Source organism: Salvelinus sp. IW2-2015, linkage group LG36, assembly GCF_002910315.2.
Source record: "Salvelinus sp. IW2-2015 linkage group LG36, ASM291031v2, whole genome shotgun sequence".
Classification (NCBI taxonomy): domain Eukaryota; kingdom Metazoa; phylum Chordata; class Actinopteri; order Salmoniformes; family Salmonidae; genus Salvelinus; species Salvelinus sp. IW2-2015.
Genome location: NC_036875.1, coordinates 38,614,106 through 38,633,147, shown reverse-complemented (window position 1 = coordinate 38,633,147; position 19,042 = coordinate 38,614,106). Strand labels below are relative to the sequence as shown.

At 41.0% G+C, this 19,042-nt stretch overlaps 1 pseudogene; it reads right to left on the bottom strand.

The window, feature by feature from the left end:
- Positions 1-2,263: 2,263 nt before the first annotated feature.
- Positions 2,264-19,042, bottom strand: part of LOC111959768 (contactin-associated protein-like 5) — a 155,476-nt pseudogene continuing 138,697 nt past the window's right edge.

The following is a 19,042-nucleotide window of genomic DNA, read 5'->3' as shown; positions in this document are numbered from 1 at the left end:
TAAGTAATGAACAATATATTGAGGTGTCACATGGACTGGGGCTGCTCCCTTTTGGTGTTACTAGCTACTGCTAAGGAGAGATGGACAGTCCCATATGACTGCACAATTATAAATATTTTGGTTGATCGCTGTCCCCCTACGTTTAAGCTCTTCAATTTATCTCCCAAGGAGGACGGCCTATAGGGTATGATGAATGTTTGTAAGATCTACAATATAGACTACATTTCTTGTATATACCCTCTTATTTTTTGTAAATAGTATGGGGCACTTAAACGCTTAATGAAGATGGAGGGCATATTTATGTTTAAGGTAATTTTATATTTTTTTACTTATCTATTTTTTACTTAACACTTATTTTTCTTAAAACGTATTAAAGCATTGTTAGTTAAGGGCTTAAGGGCTTGTAAGTAAGCATTTCACTGTAAGGTTGTATTCGGCGCATGTGACAAATAACATTTGATTTYATTATAATGCAAAACCATTTGTACAAACTGGCTGCTCTGTCATCTGCCCCAAACATAACTGAAGGTGTAATCATAATGATACATAAGAAACTTAAAATCACCATCTTGGGTAGACAAAGACCAGAATCACTTTCTTTAAATGTATCCATAATGGAAGGAAAATTGCCTTTATTAATGTTAATGCTCCAAATTCATATGATCCAATTTTTTTGGTTCTCATATTGTTAGAATGAACGGAATTCCAACTGGCTACTGTGCCTGACATGAATGCCATTTTGGACATGCAGGACACATCTAATAAGACCACCTACAATCCACGTGCAACCAAGGCTCTCCAACATATACTCCAACAWAGACTCTCTGATTACAACCTCATTGAGGCCTGGTGAGCCCATAATCCAAAAGTTAACGAGTACACAAACATTCTCCAGAAACATTCTCCTGAAACATTCTCATAAAACATTCTCCCCGATCTCTTTTATAATATTATCTACACCTTGTAATTGACAGCCTACAGCTGTCAATGTAAATGTAAGAATCTCCTAAAAGAGCCACAAGATGGCATTTCAACGTTTCATTACTACAAAATCCTACATTCTGTGATCAATTTGAAATTAAACTAAACTAATTCATAATTATCAATAAAATTTGGTCGATAACACCCGGATTCTATGGGATGCTACTGAACTTTCTACTAAAAACTATGCAACTGCATTTGCATCTGGCTTGGAAAAATCACATTTAAAGAATATATCAGAATTCACAAGGCTATCCAATTTCTCCTTTGCTATTTTTATTATCCATGGAACCCTGGCCGAGGCAATTCGTCAATCGAAAGAAACACACATTTACCTAAAACCTACTGATCACTTAATCTCATTATACAATGATCATATTTTACTATATCTAGACAATGTATCTCAATCGCTCAATGTAATAAACAATGTAAATTCACCTTAATCTCAAGTTACAAAATGTATTTTATTAAAAAAGTATGGTCCACAGATCTAAATTAATCTGAAAAACCCTTTAACTGGAGCAGGATATGGAAAAATATTACCTTGGCGTCCCGTAATCCGAATCATCAAGCTATACATTTTAAGTTTAGTGGGGCGGCAACTAGCCTAGTGGTTAGAGTGTTGGACTAGTAACCGGAAGGTTGCAAGATTGAATCCCCGAGCTGACAAGGTACAAATCTGTCGTTCTGCCCCTGAACATGGCAGTTAACCTACTGTTCCTAGGCCGTCATTGAAAATAAGAATTTGTTCTTAACTGACTTGCCTAGTTAAATAAATGTAAAAAGACTGTACATAACATCAAGGAAATGTTTTACGATAAAATTGGCCCCAACTCCTAACTGGCGACTGTGTCCCCTAAATCAAGTAAGCACATTTCTTCCTATGATGTGAGTGTCCTGCAGTTGCATATTTCTGGGACAGAGTTACAAAATAAATTTCGAAGTGCATGAATGTAGATATTCACATGTTGGATGGATGGGTAATGGGATGTTGGCTCTCTTATTTTAGTTTATGTTCCTTTACATACTAAATGTATTATTACCTTTCTAACTCTTTAATTTGATCATAATGATCAATACTTCGTTTTTTGTACATTTTTCTAAAATGTTTTATTTTCTTTTGGAGTGCTAGCCCACWGGTAAATACAATATTAACTGAGTTGTAAATTATGTGTCGATTGTACCTTTAACCCCCCCTCCCCCACAACAAATAAATCACAGACAAATATATAAATGTGGTCACAAAAAAAAAAAGAGACAATAAAATGTTCCACAACTACAGTTCTGACATCGAAACAATTTAATGTTCTGGCTTTGTGATTGAATTAGGTCAGATTCCATTTTGTACCCTATTTACCATAACAACGTCTGGAGGAAGATGGGACGCAGTTTCACACCACGTAATGAATGTTTCTACTTCATCAGAATACACAGCACCACCCATCCTTGGTCTGTACATGCTTATACACACATGTGCAAACAAAACGCAAAAACACACATACCGTATTCAAAGCCCCAAAAATGTGTGTGAACGGAAGAAAGACAATAGTTGTGATAGAGCTTATGTAGCACGAAACACCTGAAAAATATCATTATTTTTCAAAAAGAATGTTTGGTTTTATTAAACATATATTCATAATATACCTGTACAATTATAGCCATACAAAACTGGCCCTCAAAGTAATCACAATATCAACAAGTACAAATAGGAGTCTCAGAGGTTAATTATAACTTGCTTTCAAGGACACTTTAATTTGAAAGAAAAATGTTTTCAGGCAATACCTCAGCCAATCTTATTATTTTGTGACGGTGTGTGTATGAATTGTTGCTCATGAAAGAGTTTTACGTATGAATTTTCATTCTCTGTTTTTATTGTTTCTAAACTGTCAAACTGGGTTATTTTACACTGATGATACTTTCCCTCTTCGTTTTAGGTGGAAAATAAAACTAAGCTAAGCATCCACATCCATCATCCAATACTAGTAAATACTAATCTCCTTATAATGTAGATCTAACACAGGGATACTGTTAACAATCAGTACAAAAGCAATGAATTACAAACTTCAAATAAGATATAAAATGGTCACCAATGCATGACCAGGATCAAAGGTGTGACAGAACAAATGGTTGCTTGAGGAAACAATTTAAACGAAACAATGAAAAATACAAAGAAAAGACAAAGAGCTTATGAGAAGATGAGGAACAACTAAAGCTTTGTATATGGCAGCTCTTCTAACCCTTGGCCGGCAGCCACTTGAGTGGGATGTGATAGGTTGGCTCTCTTGCTAGGGGACAGCTAGCAGATGTTCCAGTCAGCTGGGTTCTTTTTACATTCCCTTCCTTGCAGCAATACAAAGCAGCCTAGCCTACGGCTTAGAAACCTCAAGAACATTGGGCAGAAAGAACAATGATTTTCAATCGAACTTTCCAAAGAATAATGTAGGAAACCGGTCCAGGCACCTGTCTCTTGTATTGATGTAATTTTTAAATGGCTTTATTTAGGGATTTAATGAAATTTGAATATATAACTTTTTGTATTTAATCTGAATTAATCACTGCTTTATCAAGATCAGTAAAACAATACTTGTCTTACTCCAATGTGTTATTTAATATTATGTTATCTAAGATGGCCTTTGCATTGAGCCTTTTCAACCATTCCCAGAGCACTGCACCGCGGTACTGTAATTACCATCAAAATGGTGGCTGAATAGTCTCCCTGCCCTCTGAAGGCAAGCCACTCTGTATTGACCCTCTGTATTACATCAATGTCAAGGATGTGAAAGCTGTTGAACTTCTCGTCCTTTTCTTAAGTATTTGAAATGGAGTAAGTGCATCTGTGTGTAGTTTCTGTGCGTCGGGAGATTTCTTCCCCACACGACAGTGGGATAGTTTAATCTTGGCCATCTACACCATTGTGGCTTTTTCCCATAACATTGCCCACTTTTCCCATAACATTGCCCACTCTTCCCATAACATTGCCCACTTTTCCCATAACATTGCCCACTTTTCCCATAACATTGCCCACTTTTCCCATAACATTGCCCACTTTTCCCATAACANCATTGCCCACTTTTCCCATAACATTGCCCACTTTTCCCATAACATTGCCCACTTTTCCCATAACATTGCCCACTTTTCCCATAACATTGCCCACTCTTCCCATAACATTGACTATTCTAACCTTTCCAGGCTCTTTGTATTTCTGTCATTGGATAAGTCCATTGCACCAAATCCATATGCTTCAATTTCTTATGGCACTGTTTCCTGTCCCATCACCACCATTTGTGAGCTGGCCGGTCAACATATTTGCAGCTACAAGTCCCGTCCTACGGGGGAGTATCTACACAGAAACGGGAAGAAATTCCCCACCAGGATATTCCCACAGTTCCCTAAAGGAGAAGGAATTCTTCTTTTCTACCCCAGAGGAGGGAGGAAAAAGGCTGCTTCCTCCTGTGCAGACAGCTAGACAAAACAGAAGAGAGGTAAGCGGCGATGGCTAGAAGGCTTGGCTGGACACTGTGGTCAGATGTAGTACTCCCTGTTGTCCCTGAGGGTGGAGCTATGACTGTCATGGAGGTGGCACTCTGTCCGGTAGGCTGGTTCTGCCTGGTAGGCTGCTTCTCTCCGGTAGGTTGTTTCCAGGTTGGTTTGGTGCTCCTTCTCCTTGATGCTGGCGTCTCTCCGGGCCTGCCGGTGCTGGTACAGGAAACGGGTCATCACCGCCACTACACATAGAGTGATGAAGACTATTGCTGACACCACACCTGCGGGGGAGCAAGGGAAGCCATTTTAGTTATAACATCTGAGGGGGGCTGGGGTCATGACTCATTTCATGGTCCGTCTCAATTTATTAGAAATAAGTTACCCTGGACTTAAAGATGCACTAGGCAGAAATCGCTACTCCATTACCTGGTTGCTAAAATTCGAATAGTTCGCTTAATTTCAGTACAGTATATGTGACAAAACAAGCAATTATAGTGTATTATCATTGTACCAATTACACTGCTGTGAAATATAATTTCTATAACCAAAAATATTGTATTTTCAGCTATTTGAAGCTGGTGTACAAAACTGGAAGTAAAAGATCCAAAAACTATAATGAATATCGGGAAGCATAGAAATAGCGCACATAGAACAGATCTACCACTTCTTAGACTTGCTTTCAATGAGAATGACAGATCTATAAACACACATTTCTGTGTGAACTTGGTTGGGTCACCCAAAAAGTTACATATTGCAGCTTTAACAAATAGGAACCCCATCCACAAAAAACTTCAGAGGGACAGCCATTGTGAGGTAAGAGAGTGAGAGAGGAAGAAAGAGGGAAAGAGAGAAAGAAAGACAGTGAAACAAAGTGACATCTAGGACTAGTTTCATATTAACACCGAAACAATAAATTACGATAAAATAGAGAAACAAACCTCCTATGACTGCCGAGTCATGCCGGCTGACATTATCTTTGTTTCTTTTCGCAGCTTGATCTGGCAGGGAAGAAAGGCCCATTCATTATCTTTCAGTAATGAGTGAACGAGCTGTGCAGCAAAATGGATGTTCCTCAACAGGGGGGTATGTGGCAGAAGATAACTTATTTGTTTAACTGCGTAAACAATGAAAAACAAAAGTTCCATCAGGCTGGCAGGAATCAGCTCATTGTCGACTCGTTTCTGATTCATCTGAAATGTAATAATGATGCTTTAAGTCGGAGGCGAGACTGGGAACATCCACAATCGATTCCACACAGCTCTAAATGGCTTCCGCTGTGAAAGCTGAACAGCTGTGGCAGAGTAAACAAACTCATTTACTTGTTTTATCCAGTTAGCTGAGTGGAGACTGTGTTTTACAACAGCAGCACTTACCTGAGAGTGGGTGTGAGGTTGTTGAGTCAGCCGGAGCCCCACAGTTAGACTCCACCAGGTGACCCCGTACGCTGACCAATGAGCTGCCACGGTTCAGTAGCGCTGCCTTCAGTGGAGCCATGTGATTGAACTGGACGGAGGACAGGCAGCCAATGAAGCCCTTAGATCCTGCCTGCATCACTTCCTCATCAAAATTCTCACCTCCTGTTATACAGAATTAACATTGAAACATTATGACAGCAGTCTCCCACTGGAAGGTGATCCACAAGAGAATGGGCCTCTTGAAAACTAAAACAAACAAAACATACTTCATGATGTACAAATGAGTCATTGGGGAAGATATGTACGCACAGCATTTTAATAGATCTTCATTAGAGGGGGAAAGGGAGGGAGAGGAGGTGAGAGAGTTTGCTTTCTGTTTAGGTTATTGTTTAAAATATTTCTGTGCTTTCAGACAGCACAATTTTAGGTCCCATTAATTCATATTTATTCAGCCTTTATTAGATTCACCATTATTTCCCTCCTGAATTAAATATACATGTTTCTATGGCAACAGCAGTAAGGGATATAAAAATAATCATCCTTCAGCAATGATGGTCAAATCTTTAAATCTGCAAGTCTGGGATTACAAAAGCTGTTCTGAGACAGGGTATGAACATGTTGGGAAATTGGTATGAGCATTTGAACATTAAGTCAAAAATAGCACATGTGAAAAACCTAAACTTCTTCAGTATCATAGTATGGTTCCATTATTCAAAATAGCTCCCTGCACGGCAGTATAATTTCATTGGAAGGCTTACCGACGACTATGCCCAAAGTCAAGGATCTGATTAAGATCAACTCTGCATCAGATGACAGGGTGTACTTCCTGTGGATGTCCTGGTCGATCTGGGGGAAAGTGAAAAATAATCAAATAATAAATGAGGATTACAGGAATTACACAGCCATTTTACATTTCAATACATTATGGATTGAGGACGATATTCTTTCATCTAAATGGCTGCCGTTTACTGTAGTACCAATGCTCTTTCATAGCAGTATACATTTGTTAAATGTTTTTATTTCAACTTTATTTATCAGGGAGTCATACTGAGACCAAGCCTATTTTACAGATGAGCCCTAAATGACATAGATGACAGAAAATACACATATCAAAATATAAATACAAAAATGCAAGCAGAAAGAAAAACACAGTCATAAAAAACAAACACATTGATCAGTAATAAGGTCCTCAATCAGCTTTCTGAATTGACCTCGACGCACCAGAACATTTTAACAACATTTTGAAGATTGTTCCACAAATAAGGTGCAAAAAAACCTAAAAGCTGGATTTACCTGTCTCAGTAGAGACCAAAGGAATTTCCAGAGTTAACCATCCCCGAGACCGGGTGTGGTAACTTGTATGTCTAAAGTTTAGTAAAGATGTTACAGTAGGTACAGTTTTTGTAAAAGAGCTTTATAAATGAAAACATAGCAAGGTATCAACCTACGTGACATCAAAGAGGGCTACCCAACTTTCTGGTAGAGAATGCAGTGATGAGCACTAAAATTGTTGCCCGTAATAAAGCGCAGTGCGCCATGATAAACGGCATCTCAATACTTTAATGAAGTGGCAGATGATGTCGCCATAGATGATGTCGCCATGTCGACTGAATAATCTGCTTTCTACTATTTAGCGAGAGGCAGGACCTATTTCCATAGAAGCCCAATTTAACTCTCAGCTTCTTAACTCATCAATATGCATTTTAAAATAAAAAATTTATCTATGGAGGTGCCCATATATTTGTAAGCGACGACACGATCAATATGGACACCATACAAAGTACATATACTTAAATCATCAGTTATTTTTATGTGCTCTAGAGAACATAAAAAGTTTAACCTGCATTCAGTAATAATTTCAGGTCATTAGAGTGTGTCTGTAACACAATGAAGACAGACTGTAGTTCAGATAAAGCAGGTCAACCGTGGGGGCAATAGCATACACAACAGTATCATCAGCATACAAGTGCAGGTTAACATTTTTACAAACTATTTTTTACAGTTACATATTGTTAATGTAAACAGTAAAAAGTACTGGACCTAGAATCGACCCCTGCGGACACCTTTCGAAATATCCAGGAAATCTGATTTAACATCATCAGTAGATACACAATGAGTTCTATTTGTCAAGTAATTTTTATACCATTTACATGCAGCCTGGTCTAGGCCAATTGAGGAAAGCTTCTGAATTAGTAGTGAGTCATCAACAGTATCGAAAGCATTTGACAGGTCCATGAAGAAGGGCAGCACAATGTTGCCTTTTATCCATAAAGTTAACCACATCATTTATAACTAGAGATGCATAACTAGAGATAGTGCTATGACCTGGTCTAAAACCCGACTGATGTACAGTTTAAATGCATTTCAAAGATAAGTAATATCTTAGCTGAGAATTAATCAAGAATTATAATATTTTAGCTAAGTTTAGAAAGAGGGCAATATTTAATTAGGTAACAAAGGTCACCTTTCTAAATGGGGAGTACATGGGCCGTCTTCTAAACCTTGGAGATAGTACTAGATATAATTGTCAGGTTAAACATATGGGTTAATGATTGAGCAATCGGGGCGCAGAGAGCAGCAGCAAAAATGGATCAAGCATGTCAGCCCCAGTTAATAATTCACAAAAAGTAAATTGTTGAAATGAAAACAAAGATTCACTAGAAGTTGATGGTTTAACCGTCGAGTCAGCTAGAGGCTGGCAGATGGAAGAGCAGTCAATTGACTGTCCAGGGTCAATTAAACCACCGTTTCTCTCAAATAAAAAGCCTGCCGAGATAAAATGATGACTAAAAACATCACTTATCCCATTCTTCTCCGTTATGATGCCAGAGTCAGACAGAACTTACTTAGGCAGGGAAGAAGATTAATTTATACACTTCAGTGCATTTACTGTTTTCCAAAATTTAGAAGGATCACCAGCAGAGTCAGAGATAGAGCTAAAAAGGTGGCTTGATTTAGCTTTCTTCATCAAGATAGTACATATGTTTGTCAATTGCCTGAAAGATTGCGAGTCTACTACAGACTCAGTTTTCCTTGCTTTGGCCCAGGCCTGATTATCTAATTTGAATGAGCTCAGATAGCGCCGAAGAAAACCAAGGGTTGGATCTATCTTTGACTCTGAATTTTTTAAAAAGGGGCATGTTTATCTGCCAAAGCAATAAATATGGAGGAGACATTTTTCAGGGTCAGGAATAGGACCCTTTAGGAGAAAACTTTTCAAAATGTCTCTTCTTAAATAAACGAGGATCAGTATTTTACTGTTTTGTATCTCTAATACCCTCAAACTCAACCTCGAAGCGTTTTTCATTGTTGCTAATCAGGGACTGGTTTAGACCAGGAACACTAGGTGGGTGCAATTCATTATCTGGTAGAACAGAAAACCAGCAGGATACGGACCTCAAAGGGTAATAATCGAGTACCCCTGCTCTAACACATACTCTGGGACAATTGATCACTGAGATCATATGCAAATACTCCACTAGACAAATATTTATGGGGGTTATTAAAGAGGATTGACATGCCCATATGTAGTGATGGAATTACAATGCACAGGATCTACACCTTTTGTAAATGTATCCATTGCTCACCTGTAAGTAGACATCTTTTCCCTCACGGTGGATTCTGATACGGTGGAGGCGTCCGTCTGCCAGGCTTGTGGGTCTGGGGCTGAACACATCTGGCCTCCTGTCCACATGGAGATGGTACCAGATCTGTAGACTCCCTATAGACCACAACACAAACTGGGTGAAAACTATGCACTGAAAGATCTTAAACCTACATTAAGTTGTTGACTATTGGACTTGTTAAAGTCACGCATTTAAGTCAATGTGAGGACTGTTCAAATATCTCCAGTTACCATTTGGGCTAAAGTATGCACCAACATGAAAACATATTTTGAAATAATTGAAACAATTGCCCTCATGGTGATTTGTAAACAATATTGCCTTGTTTCTTTGAATACAGCCATTTTCCATGAGCTGTGCCGATGAGATTGTCCCAAGCTGAAGGCTTGAGAATAACATTTAAATAGCTAAACTTATCTCATGGCTCACCTCACCTTCACCTACAAACCTTTATTTTAAATTCATATCAATCAATAGAAATTAGTTTGGAATTAAGATAACCTTATAAACAAAAATAGCATTATGACTGAAATACAATGAAGAGTGTTGGCAGTTTATTTATAAATAGACTTCTCTATTGAAACCCCCACATTTACCTCTTTAGGCATAAATATGTATCCTGGAGCAGCCTAAGCTCTTTGCCCTGTGTTGAATATGTCAATATGCACCAAATGTTCCTCCCACACACATACCACACTAGATCAGAGAGGCAGAGAGCTTTGCATTATCAAGTGAAGTTGGGTCAATATTACAATTCCAGCTCGGTTGGTGAAGGGATTTATGCTGTGTTTGAGAACCCCCTGACAGTGCCCGGGTGCTCGAGATTACTGTGGATGAAGTGTCCTCCTGATCCTCCCATATTTACAAAGGCGTGATTCATCCACGCGCTCCGATTGAACAAGAGAGTAAAGACTTAAAGAAACACAGGGTGTCACTCAACACGATGCTGATGGGCTTTCTGTACAACTTGGAAGGCTGTCAGATTAGAGGTTAAGGTGCATGATCAAGGCTTCGTTATGGATGCGGCTGAATAGGCTTAGACGGGTCACTGAACTTGGATCTGTCAAGGTTAAATTCGTTTTTTATTTTTTATTCCTGTCTGTTATGTGATGGATGGAAATATTCTAAACATGACACATTACTTGTTCCATACTTGTCAAGAGATTATAAATCCATCTTTCTATGAAACTAATTGCATTCTTTGTGTTGAAAGTTGTGCAAGGCAACGTGGTTCTTTCCGCTCTTTGCTGTGCGGTACAATGGGAGAGAACACTCAGCTGGAGTAAATAGTACGCAATAGTTAGCACTCTCTTCCATATAATGAGATTACATTCTGAATTTAGAGTTGCCCTTTGCCAGCTAATGGAGTCATTATAACACCCTTCACTAAAGCCTTGGTGGAGTCCCAACTTCTTCCCGTCAGAGTCCAAATACAAATCTGGAAATATGTTTGAAGCATATTGAATTTCACTCATATTACCAAATGGAATGAGGTGTAAATGGACACCTCAGAAATTATGAAATTATTTGTACCATTGACAAATGAGTAGTAGAGGTGTCCATACCGTTGCGTGCCAGGATGACTGCTATGTACTGCTGGCTGAAGGTGCTGACAGTGAGCAGCATGGCAGGGCTCTGTGTGGTCATGAAGATGAAAGCCATGTTCTCTCTGGCCCTGCTGTTCTCTCTGTAGACACTGGAGGCCTGGAAGCTCCTGTTCTGCATCACAGAGAAAGGCTCCTGGAAGGTGTAGGTCACCGACGACTCTCTGTTAAACGACACAGACACCTCTGTATGGACAGGGAGAGAGGATGGATCATTTGGACAGACATACTGCAATAAACTGAATTCAAAAGATAAATTGTTGAGAGCAAATAATGTCAATCAAATTGTAGCTGCTTTTAGCTAAACCAAAACAACAGTCAGAAGAAACAATTAAAAAATTTTTTTGCAAACATTCTTGATGAATGCACGTTCTGTCAATTTCATTGGACAAAATAGAACAAAATGCTCATCCTATAAGAAACAGACCACCCTTTGTCAAGGATGTGTCTGCTCCATGATAATGGAGGCCTAGATTTGATCTCTTTTTCAGAGGGAGCACAATCTACACTCTGAAAGCCACTGATCTCAACACCTCCACTTCAAGAGCAAAGTGAATACCCCTCAAAGCATTCTGTTATTTTCTCTTCTCCCGTTCTCATCAAAATTATTAATGGGAAATATATATAATGCATAATTATATAGCAGTCTAAGCACATTCTCGGCGAGTTTTATGTTTTTATAACTAAGTTTCATAATAAGTCATCATGACTTAGCGGAAAGAGAATAAAGAATTGAAGGCTCTCTACCCACACAAGAGCAGATGCTGGAAATAAAGGAGCATCTACAGAAAAGGGTTAAGATAGGTCAATATTGCTTTTTTTCTTAAGAATGATTGAAGGTAAGAATTTCCTTAACTTGCAAGTAAGTGGCTCAGGTACAAGTATATCCAGTGGTTCAGAGAAAAAGAAGCTAAGAACCATATTCAAGAATCCCACACATGGCGGTGGATACACAAAGCGTTTTGCTCAAGAGTTGCACTTTTTGTTCTAGATTGGGAGGGCTCAAAACCTGGCAAAAAAAAGACCCAACACTTTTCGTCAGGGGAGTGGAGAGCTGTACAGTACCGGTTGCATATGAATGTCATCATTCTACTGTATAATACATGAAGTATGACGAGGACATGGGGGCGAGTACCAAGTACCAACTGCATTAGATACATGATTCATCTTCATTTGGAAATGTAAGCCTTTTCTTATGTCTTAATCATTGTATCAAGTGTTTTTTTCCATTCAATAATTCATCACACAACAATATCATGAGTGAACCCATTTACATCTAGTTCTTGGTGGGCATATCATCACACACCTTCCTTGCAGGAGGGCCCCCCGTAGGCAGACTGAGAGCAGTCACAGACGTAGCCGCTGTTCTTCTCCATGCACCTCCCGCTGTTGTGGCAGAGACTGCTGGAGCCACTGCAGTGGCCGGGGCAGCCAGCGCTCACCCCCGGGGTCATCTTAGCCCGCTCCTCCCAGGTTAAAGGTCACACCGTTTATAGTCAGAGTTCTGATGCAACCCAAGAAGCCCCTCTGCCTAGCCGCCGTTCCCCCTGGAAGAGGGATGACAGGTTATAACTAGTTCATATGTTTATTACAGTGTTATAACACAATTAGTATATAACGCATCATATTCTACTGAGTACTATCTGCTGTTCCCCCTGGAGGAGGGACAACAGGTTATAACTAGTTAATATGTTTATTACAGTGTTATAACACAATTAGTATATAATGCATCATATTCTACTGAGTACTAGCTGCTGTTCCCCCTGGAGGGACCACAGGTTATAACTAGTTCATAATGCCTATAACAATGTAATAACACATTTGTAGTCTAGTTGTGATACATAATAACTCACCGGGAGGCTAAAGAAGCCCACTGCTTTACTGCAACCCTTGATTTAAGCATGTAAGACAACTCTGGAACTCATTTAGACTAACTATATGCAAATATGGAAGAATAGCTATTAGTATGAAGTGTTGGGCAGACCTTTGCAAACATTATAAGCAGAAAAAACAGTAAAGCGCCTGAATGACAAATCAAGATTCATGGCCAACCAAAGGTTTAATCTCAGGGAAAGCTTATAGGTAATGTCTTATAGGAAACCCATTCATGTGTGTAATGCCTTGGTATAAGCAGAAAGTGACTGTGAAATAATCATAATGAATATGATCATTCATACTGTGACCTATTGTCTATTTGAGGCTATCATAAATCCTGAGATAGCAACTGTACCGAGACAATTGTATATCTCTGGTGGAACTTGTCAGGGGAAAGGCCACTGTTAAAGTCTGTGTAGTGAAATAAATGATTTCCTAAGAGGCGTTATATTACTAAGGCCAGTCCTACCCACAAACAGCTGACTGTTGAGACTGAGACTATGAGGCCAGTCCTACCCACAAACAGCTGGCTGATGAGGCTGAGACTGAGGCCAGTCCTACCCACAAACAGCTGTCTGTTGAGACTATGAGGCCAGTCCTACCCACAAACAGCTGGCTGATGAGACTGAGACTATGAGGCCAGTCCTACCCACAAACAGCTGGCTGTTGAGAATGAGACTATGAGGCATCCCTTACCACCAACATGAGACTATGAGGCCAGTCCTACCCACAAACAGCGGCTGTTGAGCCGGAGGCGGAGGTGTCCCTCAGATGGAGCTTCCAGGAAGCCATGGGCAGCTGTCCACCTGCAGTGAGGCCTCCTTCACGCTGCGCTCCGCCCTCACATGGTGCCACTGCCTGTCATTCAGGGGCACGTGGGACTTGACGGCCAGGTCCACCGGCCCGTTCCCACGTCAAAGGAGAACGTCACCACGGACGGTGCTGAGGGACAGAACAGGGACACAAGCTGACAGTCAGGTCGCAGAGAACTCATCCTTCAAACATTCATTCTCTCTCTCATTTCAATTTAAGGGCTTTATTGGCATAGGAAACATATGTTAACATTGCCAAAGCAAGTGATCTAGATAAACAAAGGTGAAATAAACAATACAAATGTACAGTAGACATTACACTCACAAAAGTTGAATAAAGATATTACAAATTACATATTATGTGCAAATAGTACAAAAGGGGAAATAAATAACATAATATGGGTTGTATTTACAATGATGTTTGTTCTTCACTGGGTGCCCTTTTCTTGTTGGCAACAGGTCACAAATCTTGCTGCTGTGATGGGCAAACTGTGTTATTTCAACCAATTTAAATGATCTTGATGATATATGCTGTAGCTAAGTTACAGCTTGATGATATAGTGCTGTAGCTAAGTTGACAGCTTGATGATAAGGGTTGTAGCTAAGTTGACAGCTTGATGATATAGTGCTGTAGCTAAGTTGACAGCTTGATGTATAGTGTTGTAGCTAAGTTGACAGCTTGATGATATAGTGCTGTAGCTAAGTTGACAGCTTGATGATATAGTGCTGTAGCTAAGTTGACAGCTTGATGATATAGTGCTGTAGCTAAGTTGACAGCTTGAATGATAATAGTGCTGTAGCTAAGTTTGACAGCTTGATGATATAGTGCTGTAGCTAAGTTGACAGCTTGATGATATAGTTGCTGTAGCTAAGTTGACAGCTTGATGATATAGTGCTGTAGCTAAGTTGACAGCTTGATGATATAGTGGGTAGCTAAGTTGACAGCTTGATGATATAGTGTTGTAGCTAAGTTGACAGCTTGATGATATAGTGGTTGTAGCTAAGTTGACAGCTTTTAGAGCTGTTGTAGCTAAGTGACAGCTTGATGAATATAGTGTTGTAGCTAAGTTGACAGCTTTGATGATATAGGGCTGTAAGCTAAGTGACTGGTATTGTACTTTATTATACATCTTATAATTTGGATTATCAAGTGTAAGTCTGCTTGGAATGTGTGTGTGTGTGCCGTGTGTGTATGTGTGGGAGTGTTGTGTTTTGTGTCTGTTGTGTGGCATCTCAGTGTGTTTGGGTTGTGTGTGGTGTGGTGTGTGTGTGTGTGTGTGTGTGTCGTGTGTGTGTGTGTGTGTGTGTGTGTGTGTGCGCGTGTGTGTGTGTGGTCCACAGACTCACAGCTGAGCTCCACTCTGATGAAGTCCTTGAGGCCCAGGTTCTCCAGGAAGACTCCTGAGGGAGCGCTGGTCTTGAAGTAGAAGGAGATGTCAGCGCTGAGCTCTGCCTGGAGGGTGGGGAAGTGCAGGTAGGATGACTCCTGGTAGAAGGATGCTGCATTCCACACAGACTCTAGAAAACAGGAAATACAAGTATTTTCAAGGTTTTGAACACAGTCAATATTTACTCAGCATTTTGCCAGGAAAAACAAGGATGTTCAAAAGGACCATGTGTAAGATAAACATGTTACAAAATAGAACAGTTCACCTACTGTCGCCATAACAACGCAGCGGGCCGATTCTGTAGAGCGCCTCAGAGCCAGTTCTGTTGGTGTCCCCAATCACGATCTCAGTCACTGGTAAGTGCTCTTTGTAGGAAAGTACTCCTGTGTCATTAGCCCTGCAATAGACAGAGAGGAGAGTATGCTCTCTGTGGAAGGAATCAAACAATGATGAACCCCTCCCACCACTGTCATGACCCACTTAAGCTGATACATTTGGTCTCTTCCAGAAAATCTCCATCTGACACAAGGTAATATACTGAATACTGCTAAAATGTAGAAATATAGATGGACAAGCACAAGAACATTTGTAGCTAAATCATATTGATGGACAGTAGACAGAGAGACATATTTGCCTAGTTACCATGAGTCTGTGTCGGCATCACAGTTGCAGAAGTAGTTCATGTCCATGCAGTTCTCATCCAGGCTGCAGGAGCACTGCTGAACACCTGGCAGGAAGCCTCCCCAGTAGGTCCGTCTCTCTCCACCCTGGTCCACCCACCAGGACAGCGGGCTGCCATCTGGACCAGTCACAGGATTACAATTAGGTCCACATTGTAGAGAAACAGAATCTGCACAGTGAATGTGATTAGAGCCCTGGGCATCTTTTGGTATCCCATGGCATTGTGTCAATGAGTCCTCAGTGATGTCAGTTAGACTCGCAGGGCTCATTTCCTGGAGCATCTGCAAGTGGCCCTGCTACAGTCTTCTGTCCCACAACATGACTCTGCCTGAGACACTACAGGCCTGCAGGAAGTAGCCTCTCAGCCCTCTGCATAGATATAGGCTTCTATCAGCACAACATGACTGCCTGAGAGACACTATGGGCCTGCAGTGAGCAGCCTCTCAGCACTTAGACTGTACTTTTAACACAGGAGGGTGGGGACCATATAATGGGATGTAATGAGTATTGTAATGAGAGTCATTTGAAGTGTGGTCATGGGGGGTTTGTGACAGTGGTACTATTCAAGTCACACTGCCTGACACTGACAGCGTATTTTGTGGGATAACGGATTACACAGCATCAAAGCTTGATATCCAGTATTCTTCTGCCTTTGTTCATCATGTCAAATTTACATTGTTACTCAATTGAAACAAAGCTGAATAGATCACTGAATATAAAAATGGTTTAGGGAATAACAAATTATATGTAAATAAGATGAATTGTTTTGGAGGAAATGTCGATGTACATTCGCAAATCAACTTGATGCCTCTGCTCATGAGCCGTGCGGCCGTTACAGGGAACCGGATTTTTAACAGGGTCGTTAGAAAAAATGATAACTGCCCTGACCAAGCTCAATATCTAGGCGCAAGATAAGAACGAGACTTCAGCTTCCATAAAGTGACCTTTAGACTTTCCTGAATAAGTTTGTAGGGGCAACAGTTTTGATTAAATGTACAACTTATCGCTCTCACATGCTAATTTCTGTCCATTAAGAACCAATGATGTGCTACCTTTTTGAAGCACTTCTGACAATGCTATCATCTTCTCAGCCAAATCTCAGAGTTCTAAAACCGGACCAAAGCACTTGGGTTGTGCAGCAACAGCGCTAGTAGCTAGCTAACACCAGTCGGATGAGAGGCACGCTACAAGCAAAGGAAGCTAGGTATATTTTGTTATGGAAGGTTTTTCACATGGCTGAAGTCAACTGTGTAAAATGTTGGCCTTGATACTTGTGTGTAATCAGAGCACAAACAAATAAGCAAAAACAAGATAGTGAACATCCTTGCCTGCTATTGCTCGTTATTGCTAGTCCTTGCCTGCTATTGCCTGCTATTGCTCGAACCAGGGACCCTCTGCACTCATCGACTGCCTCACAGCATTGCTTCCGTCCCTCTCCTCGATGCTTCGAGGATGACTGTTGTTGATGTGTGCAGAGGGTCCCTGGTTCGAGCCTAGGTAGGGGCGAGGAGAGGGCAGGAAGCAATGCTGTTACATTCCCAGCCAACGCACCAAATGTAATTGTTCTCCGTCCCTCTCCTTGCCCCTCTGAACCAGGGACCCTCTGCACACATCAACAACTGACACCCTCGAAGCATCGTTACCTATCGCTCAACAAAAGCCACGGCCCTTGAAGAGCAAGGGAAATAACTACTTCAAGGTCTCAGAGCAAGTGACACGTCACCGATTGAAAGGCTAGCACTAGCTAGCCATTTCACACCAGTTACACAATCTAATTGCAGTCGCTGTACTCATAATATACAGGAGAACTATCGCCTTATGATGAGAATAGCCATGTTGCAAGCACAGCTTCAGATGCAATTGTTAGGCAAGGGCAATTTAAGTGTAGGTAAGGATGAAACAATGTCTGTGCCACCAGTAAGTACATATAGTGGTATAAATCACCTCACAGAGTCCCCGCAGCTGGACAATATTCTAAATTCTTCTGGAAAGAAATGTTGTCTGCATACTCAATCGGTGTTGCTCATTCAACTGACAGAAACTTTCAACCGGTTCTCCCCATTGAGCAATGAGTCGGAGTCAGAGGACAAGCATTCTCAGGTGTCTCCTAAAACCCGTTATGGGGTCTGAGCCGCCGAAGCCTCCCACCATTAGCTCTGACAAATTGAAAACCCTAGTCATTGGTGACTCCATTACCTGCAATATTAGACTTAAAAATAATCATCCATACACTGTTTACCAGGGGGCAGGGCTACCGACGTAAAGGCTAATCTAAAGATGGTGCTGGCTAAGGCTAAAACTGGTGCGAGTATAGGGATATTGTTTAACCACGTCGGCGGAGGAGATCTTCATGGGCTATACTCAGCCTTGTCTCAGGGTAGTAAGTTGGTGGTCTGTTGATATCCCTCTAGTGGTGTGGAGGCTGTTTTGGCAAAGTGGGTGGGGTTATATCCTGCCTGTTTGGCCCTGTCTGGAGGTATTGTTGGACGGGGCCACAGTGTCCCCCGAACCACCCCTGTCTCAGTCTCCAGTATCTATGCTGCAATAGTCTATGTGCCAGGGGGTTAGGGTCAGTCTGTTATATCTGGTGTTTTATTTGAATTTAAGTATGGACCTTCTAATTTTCTCTCTCTCCCTCCTGGCTGTCCCCAGTCCACCTGGTTGTGCTGCTGCTCCAGTTTCAACTGTTCTGTCTGCGGCTAGGGAACCCTGACATTTTCACCGGACGTGCTACCTTGTCCCGGACCTGCTGTTTTGACTCTCTCTCTCGCTCTACCGCACCTGCTGTCTCGACCTCTGAATGCTCAGCAATGAAAAGCCAACTGACATTTACTCCTGAGATACTGACCTGCCAACTGACCTGTACCCTCTACAACCACTGTGATATTATTTGACCCTGCTGGTCCCCCTGCTGGTCATCTATGAACGTTAGAACAGAGGACTGGCCACCCCTCAGAGCCTGGTTCCTCTCTAGGTTTCTTCCTAGGTTCCTGCCTTTCTAGGGAGTTTTTCCAAGCCACCGTGCTTCTACATCTGCATTGCTTGCTGTTTGGGGTTTTAGGCTGGGTTTCTGTATAGCACCATTTGATTGATTGATGAACACCAAACTTTGGGAAATTGCGAAAGTATTCACCCCCCTTGGCACTTTTCCTATTTTGTTGCCTTACAACATGGAATTAT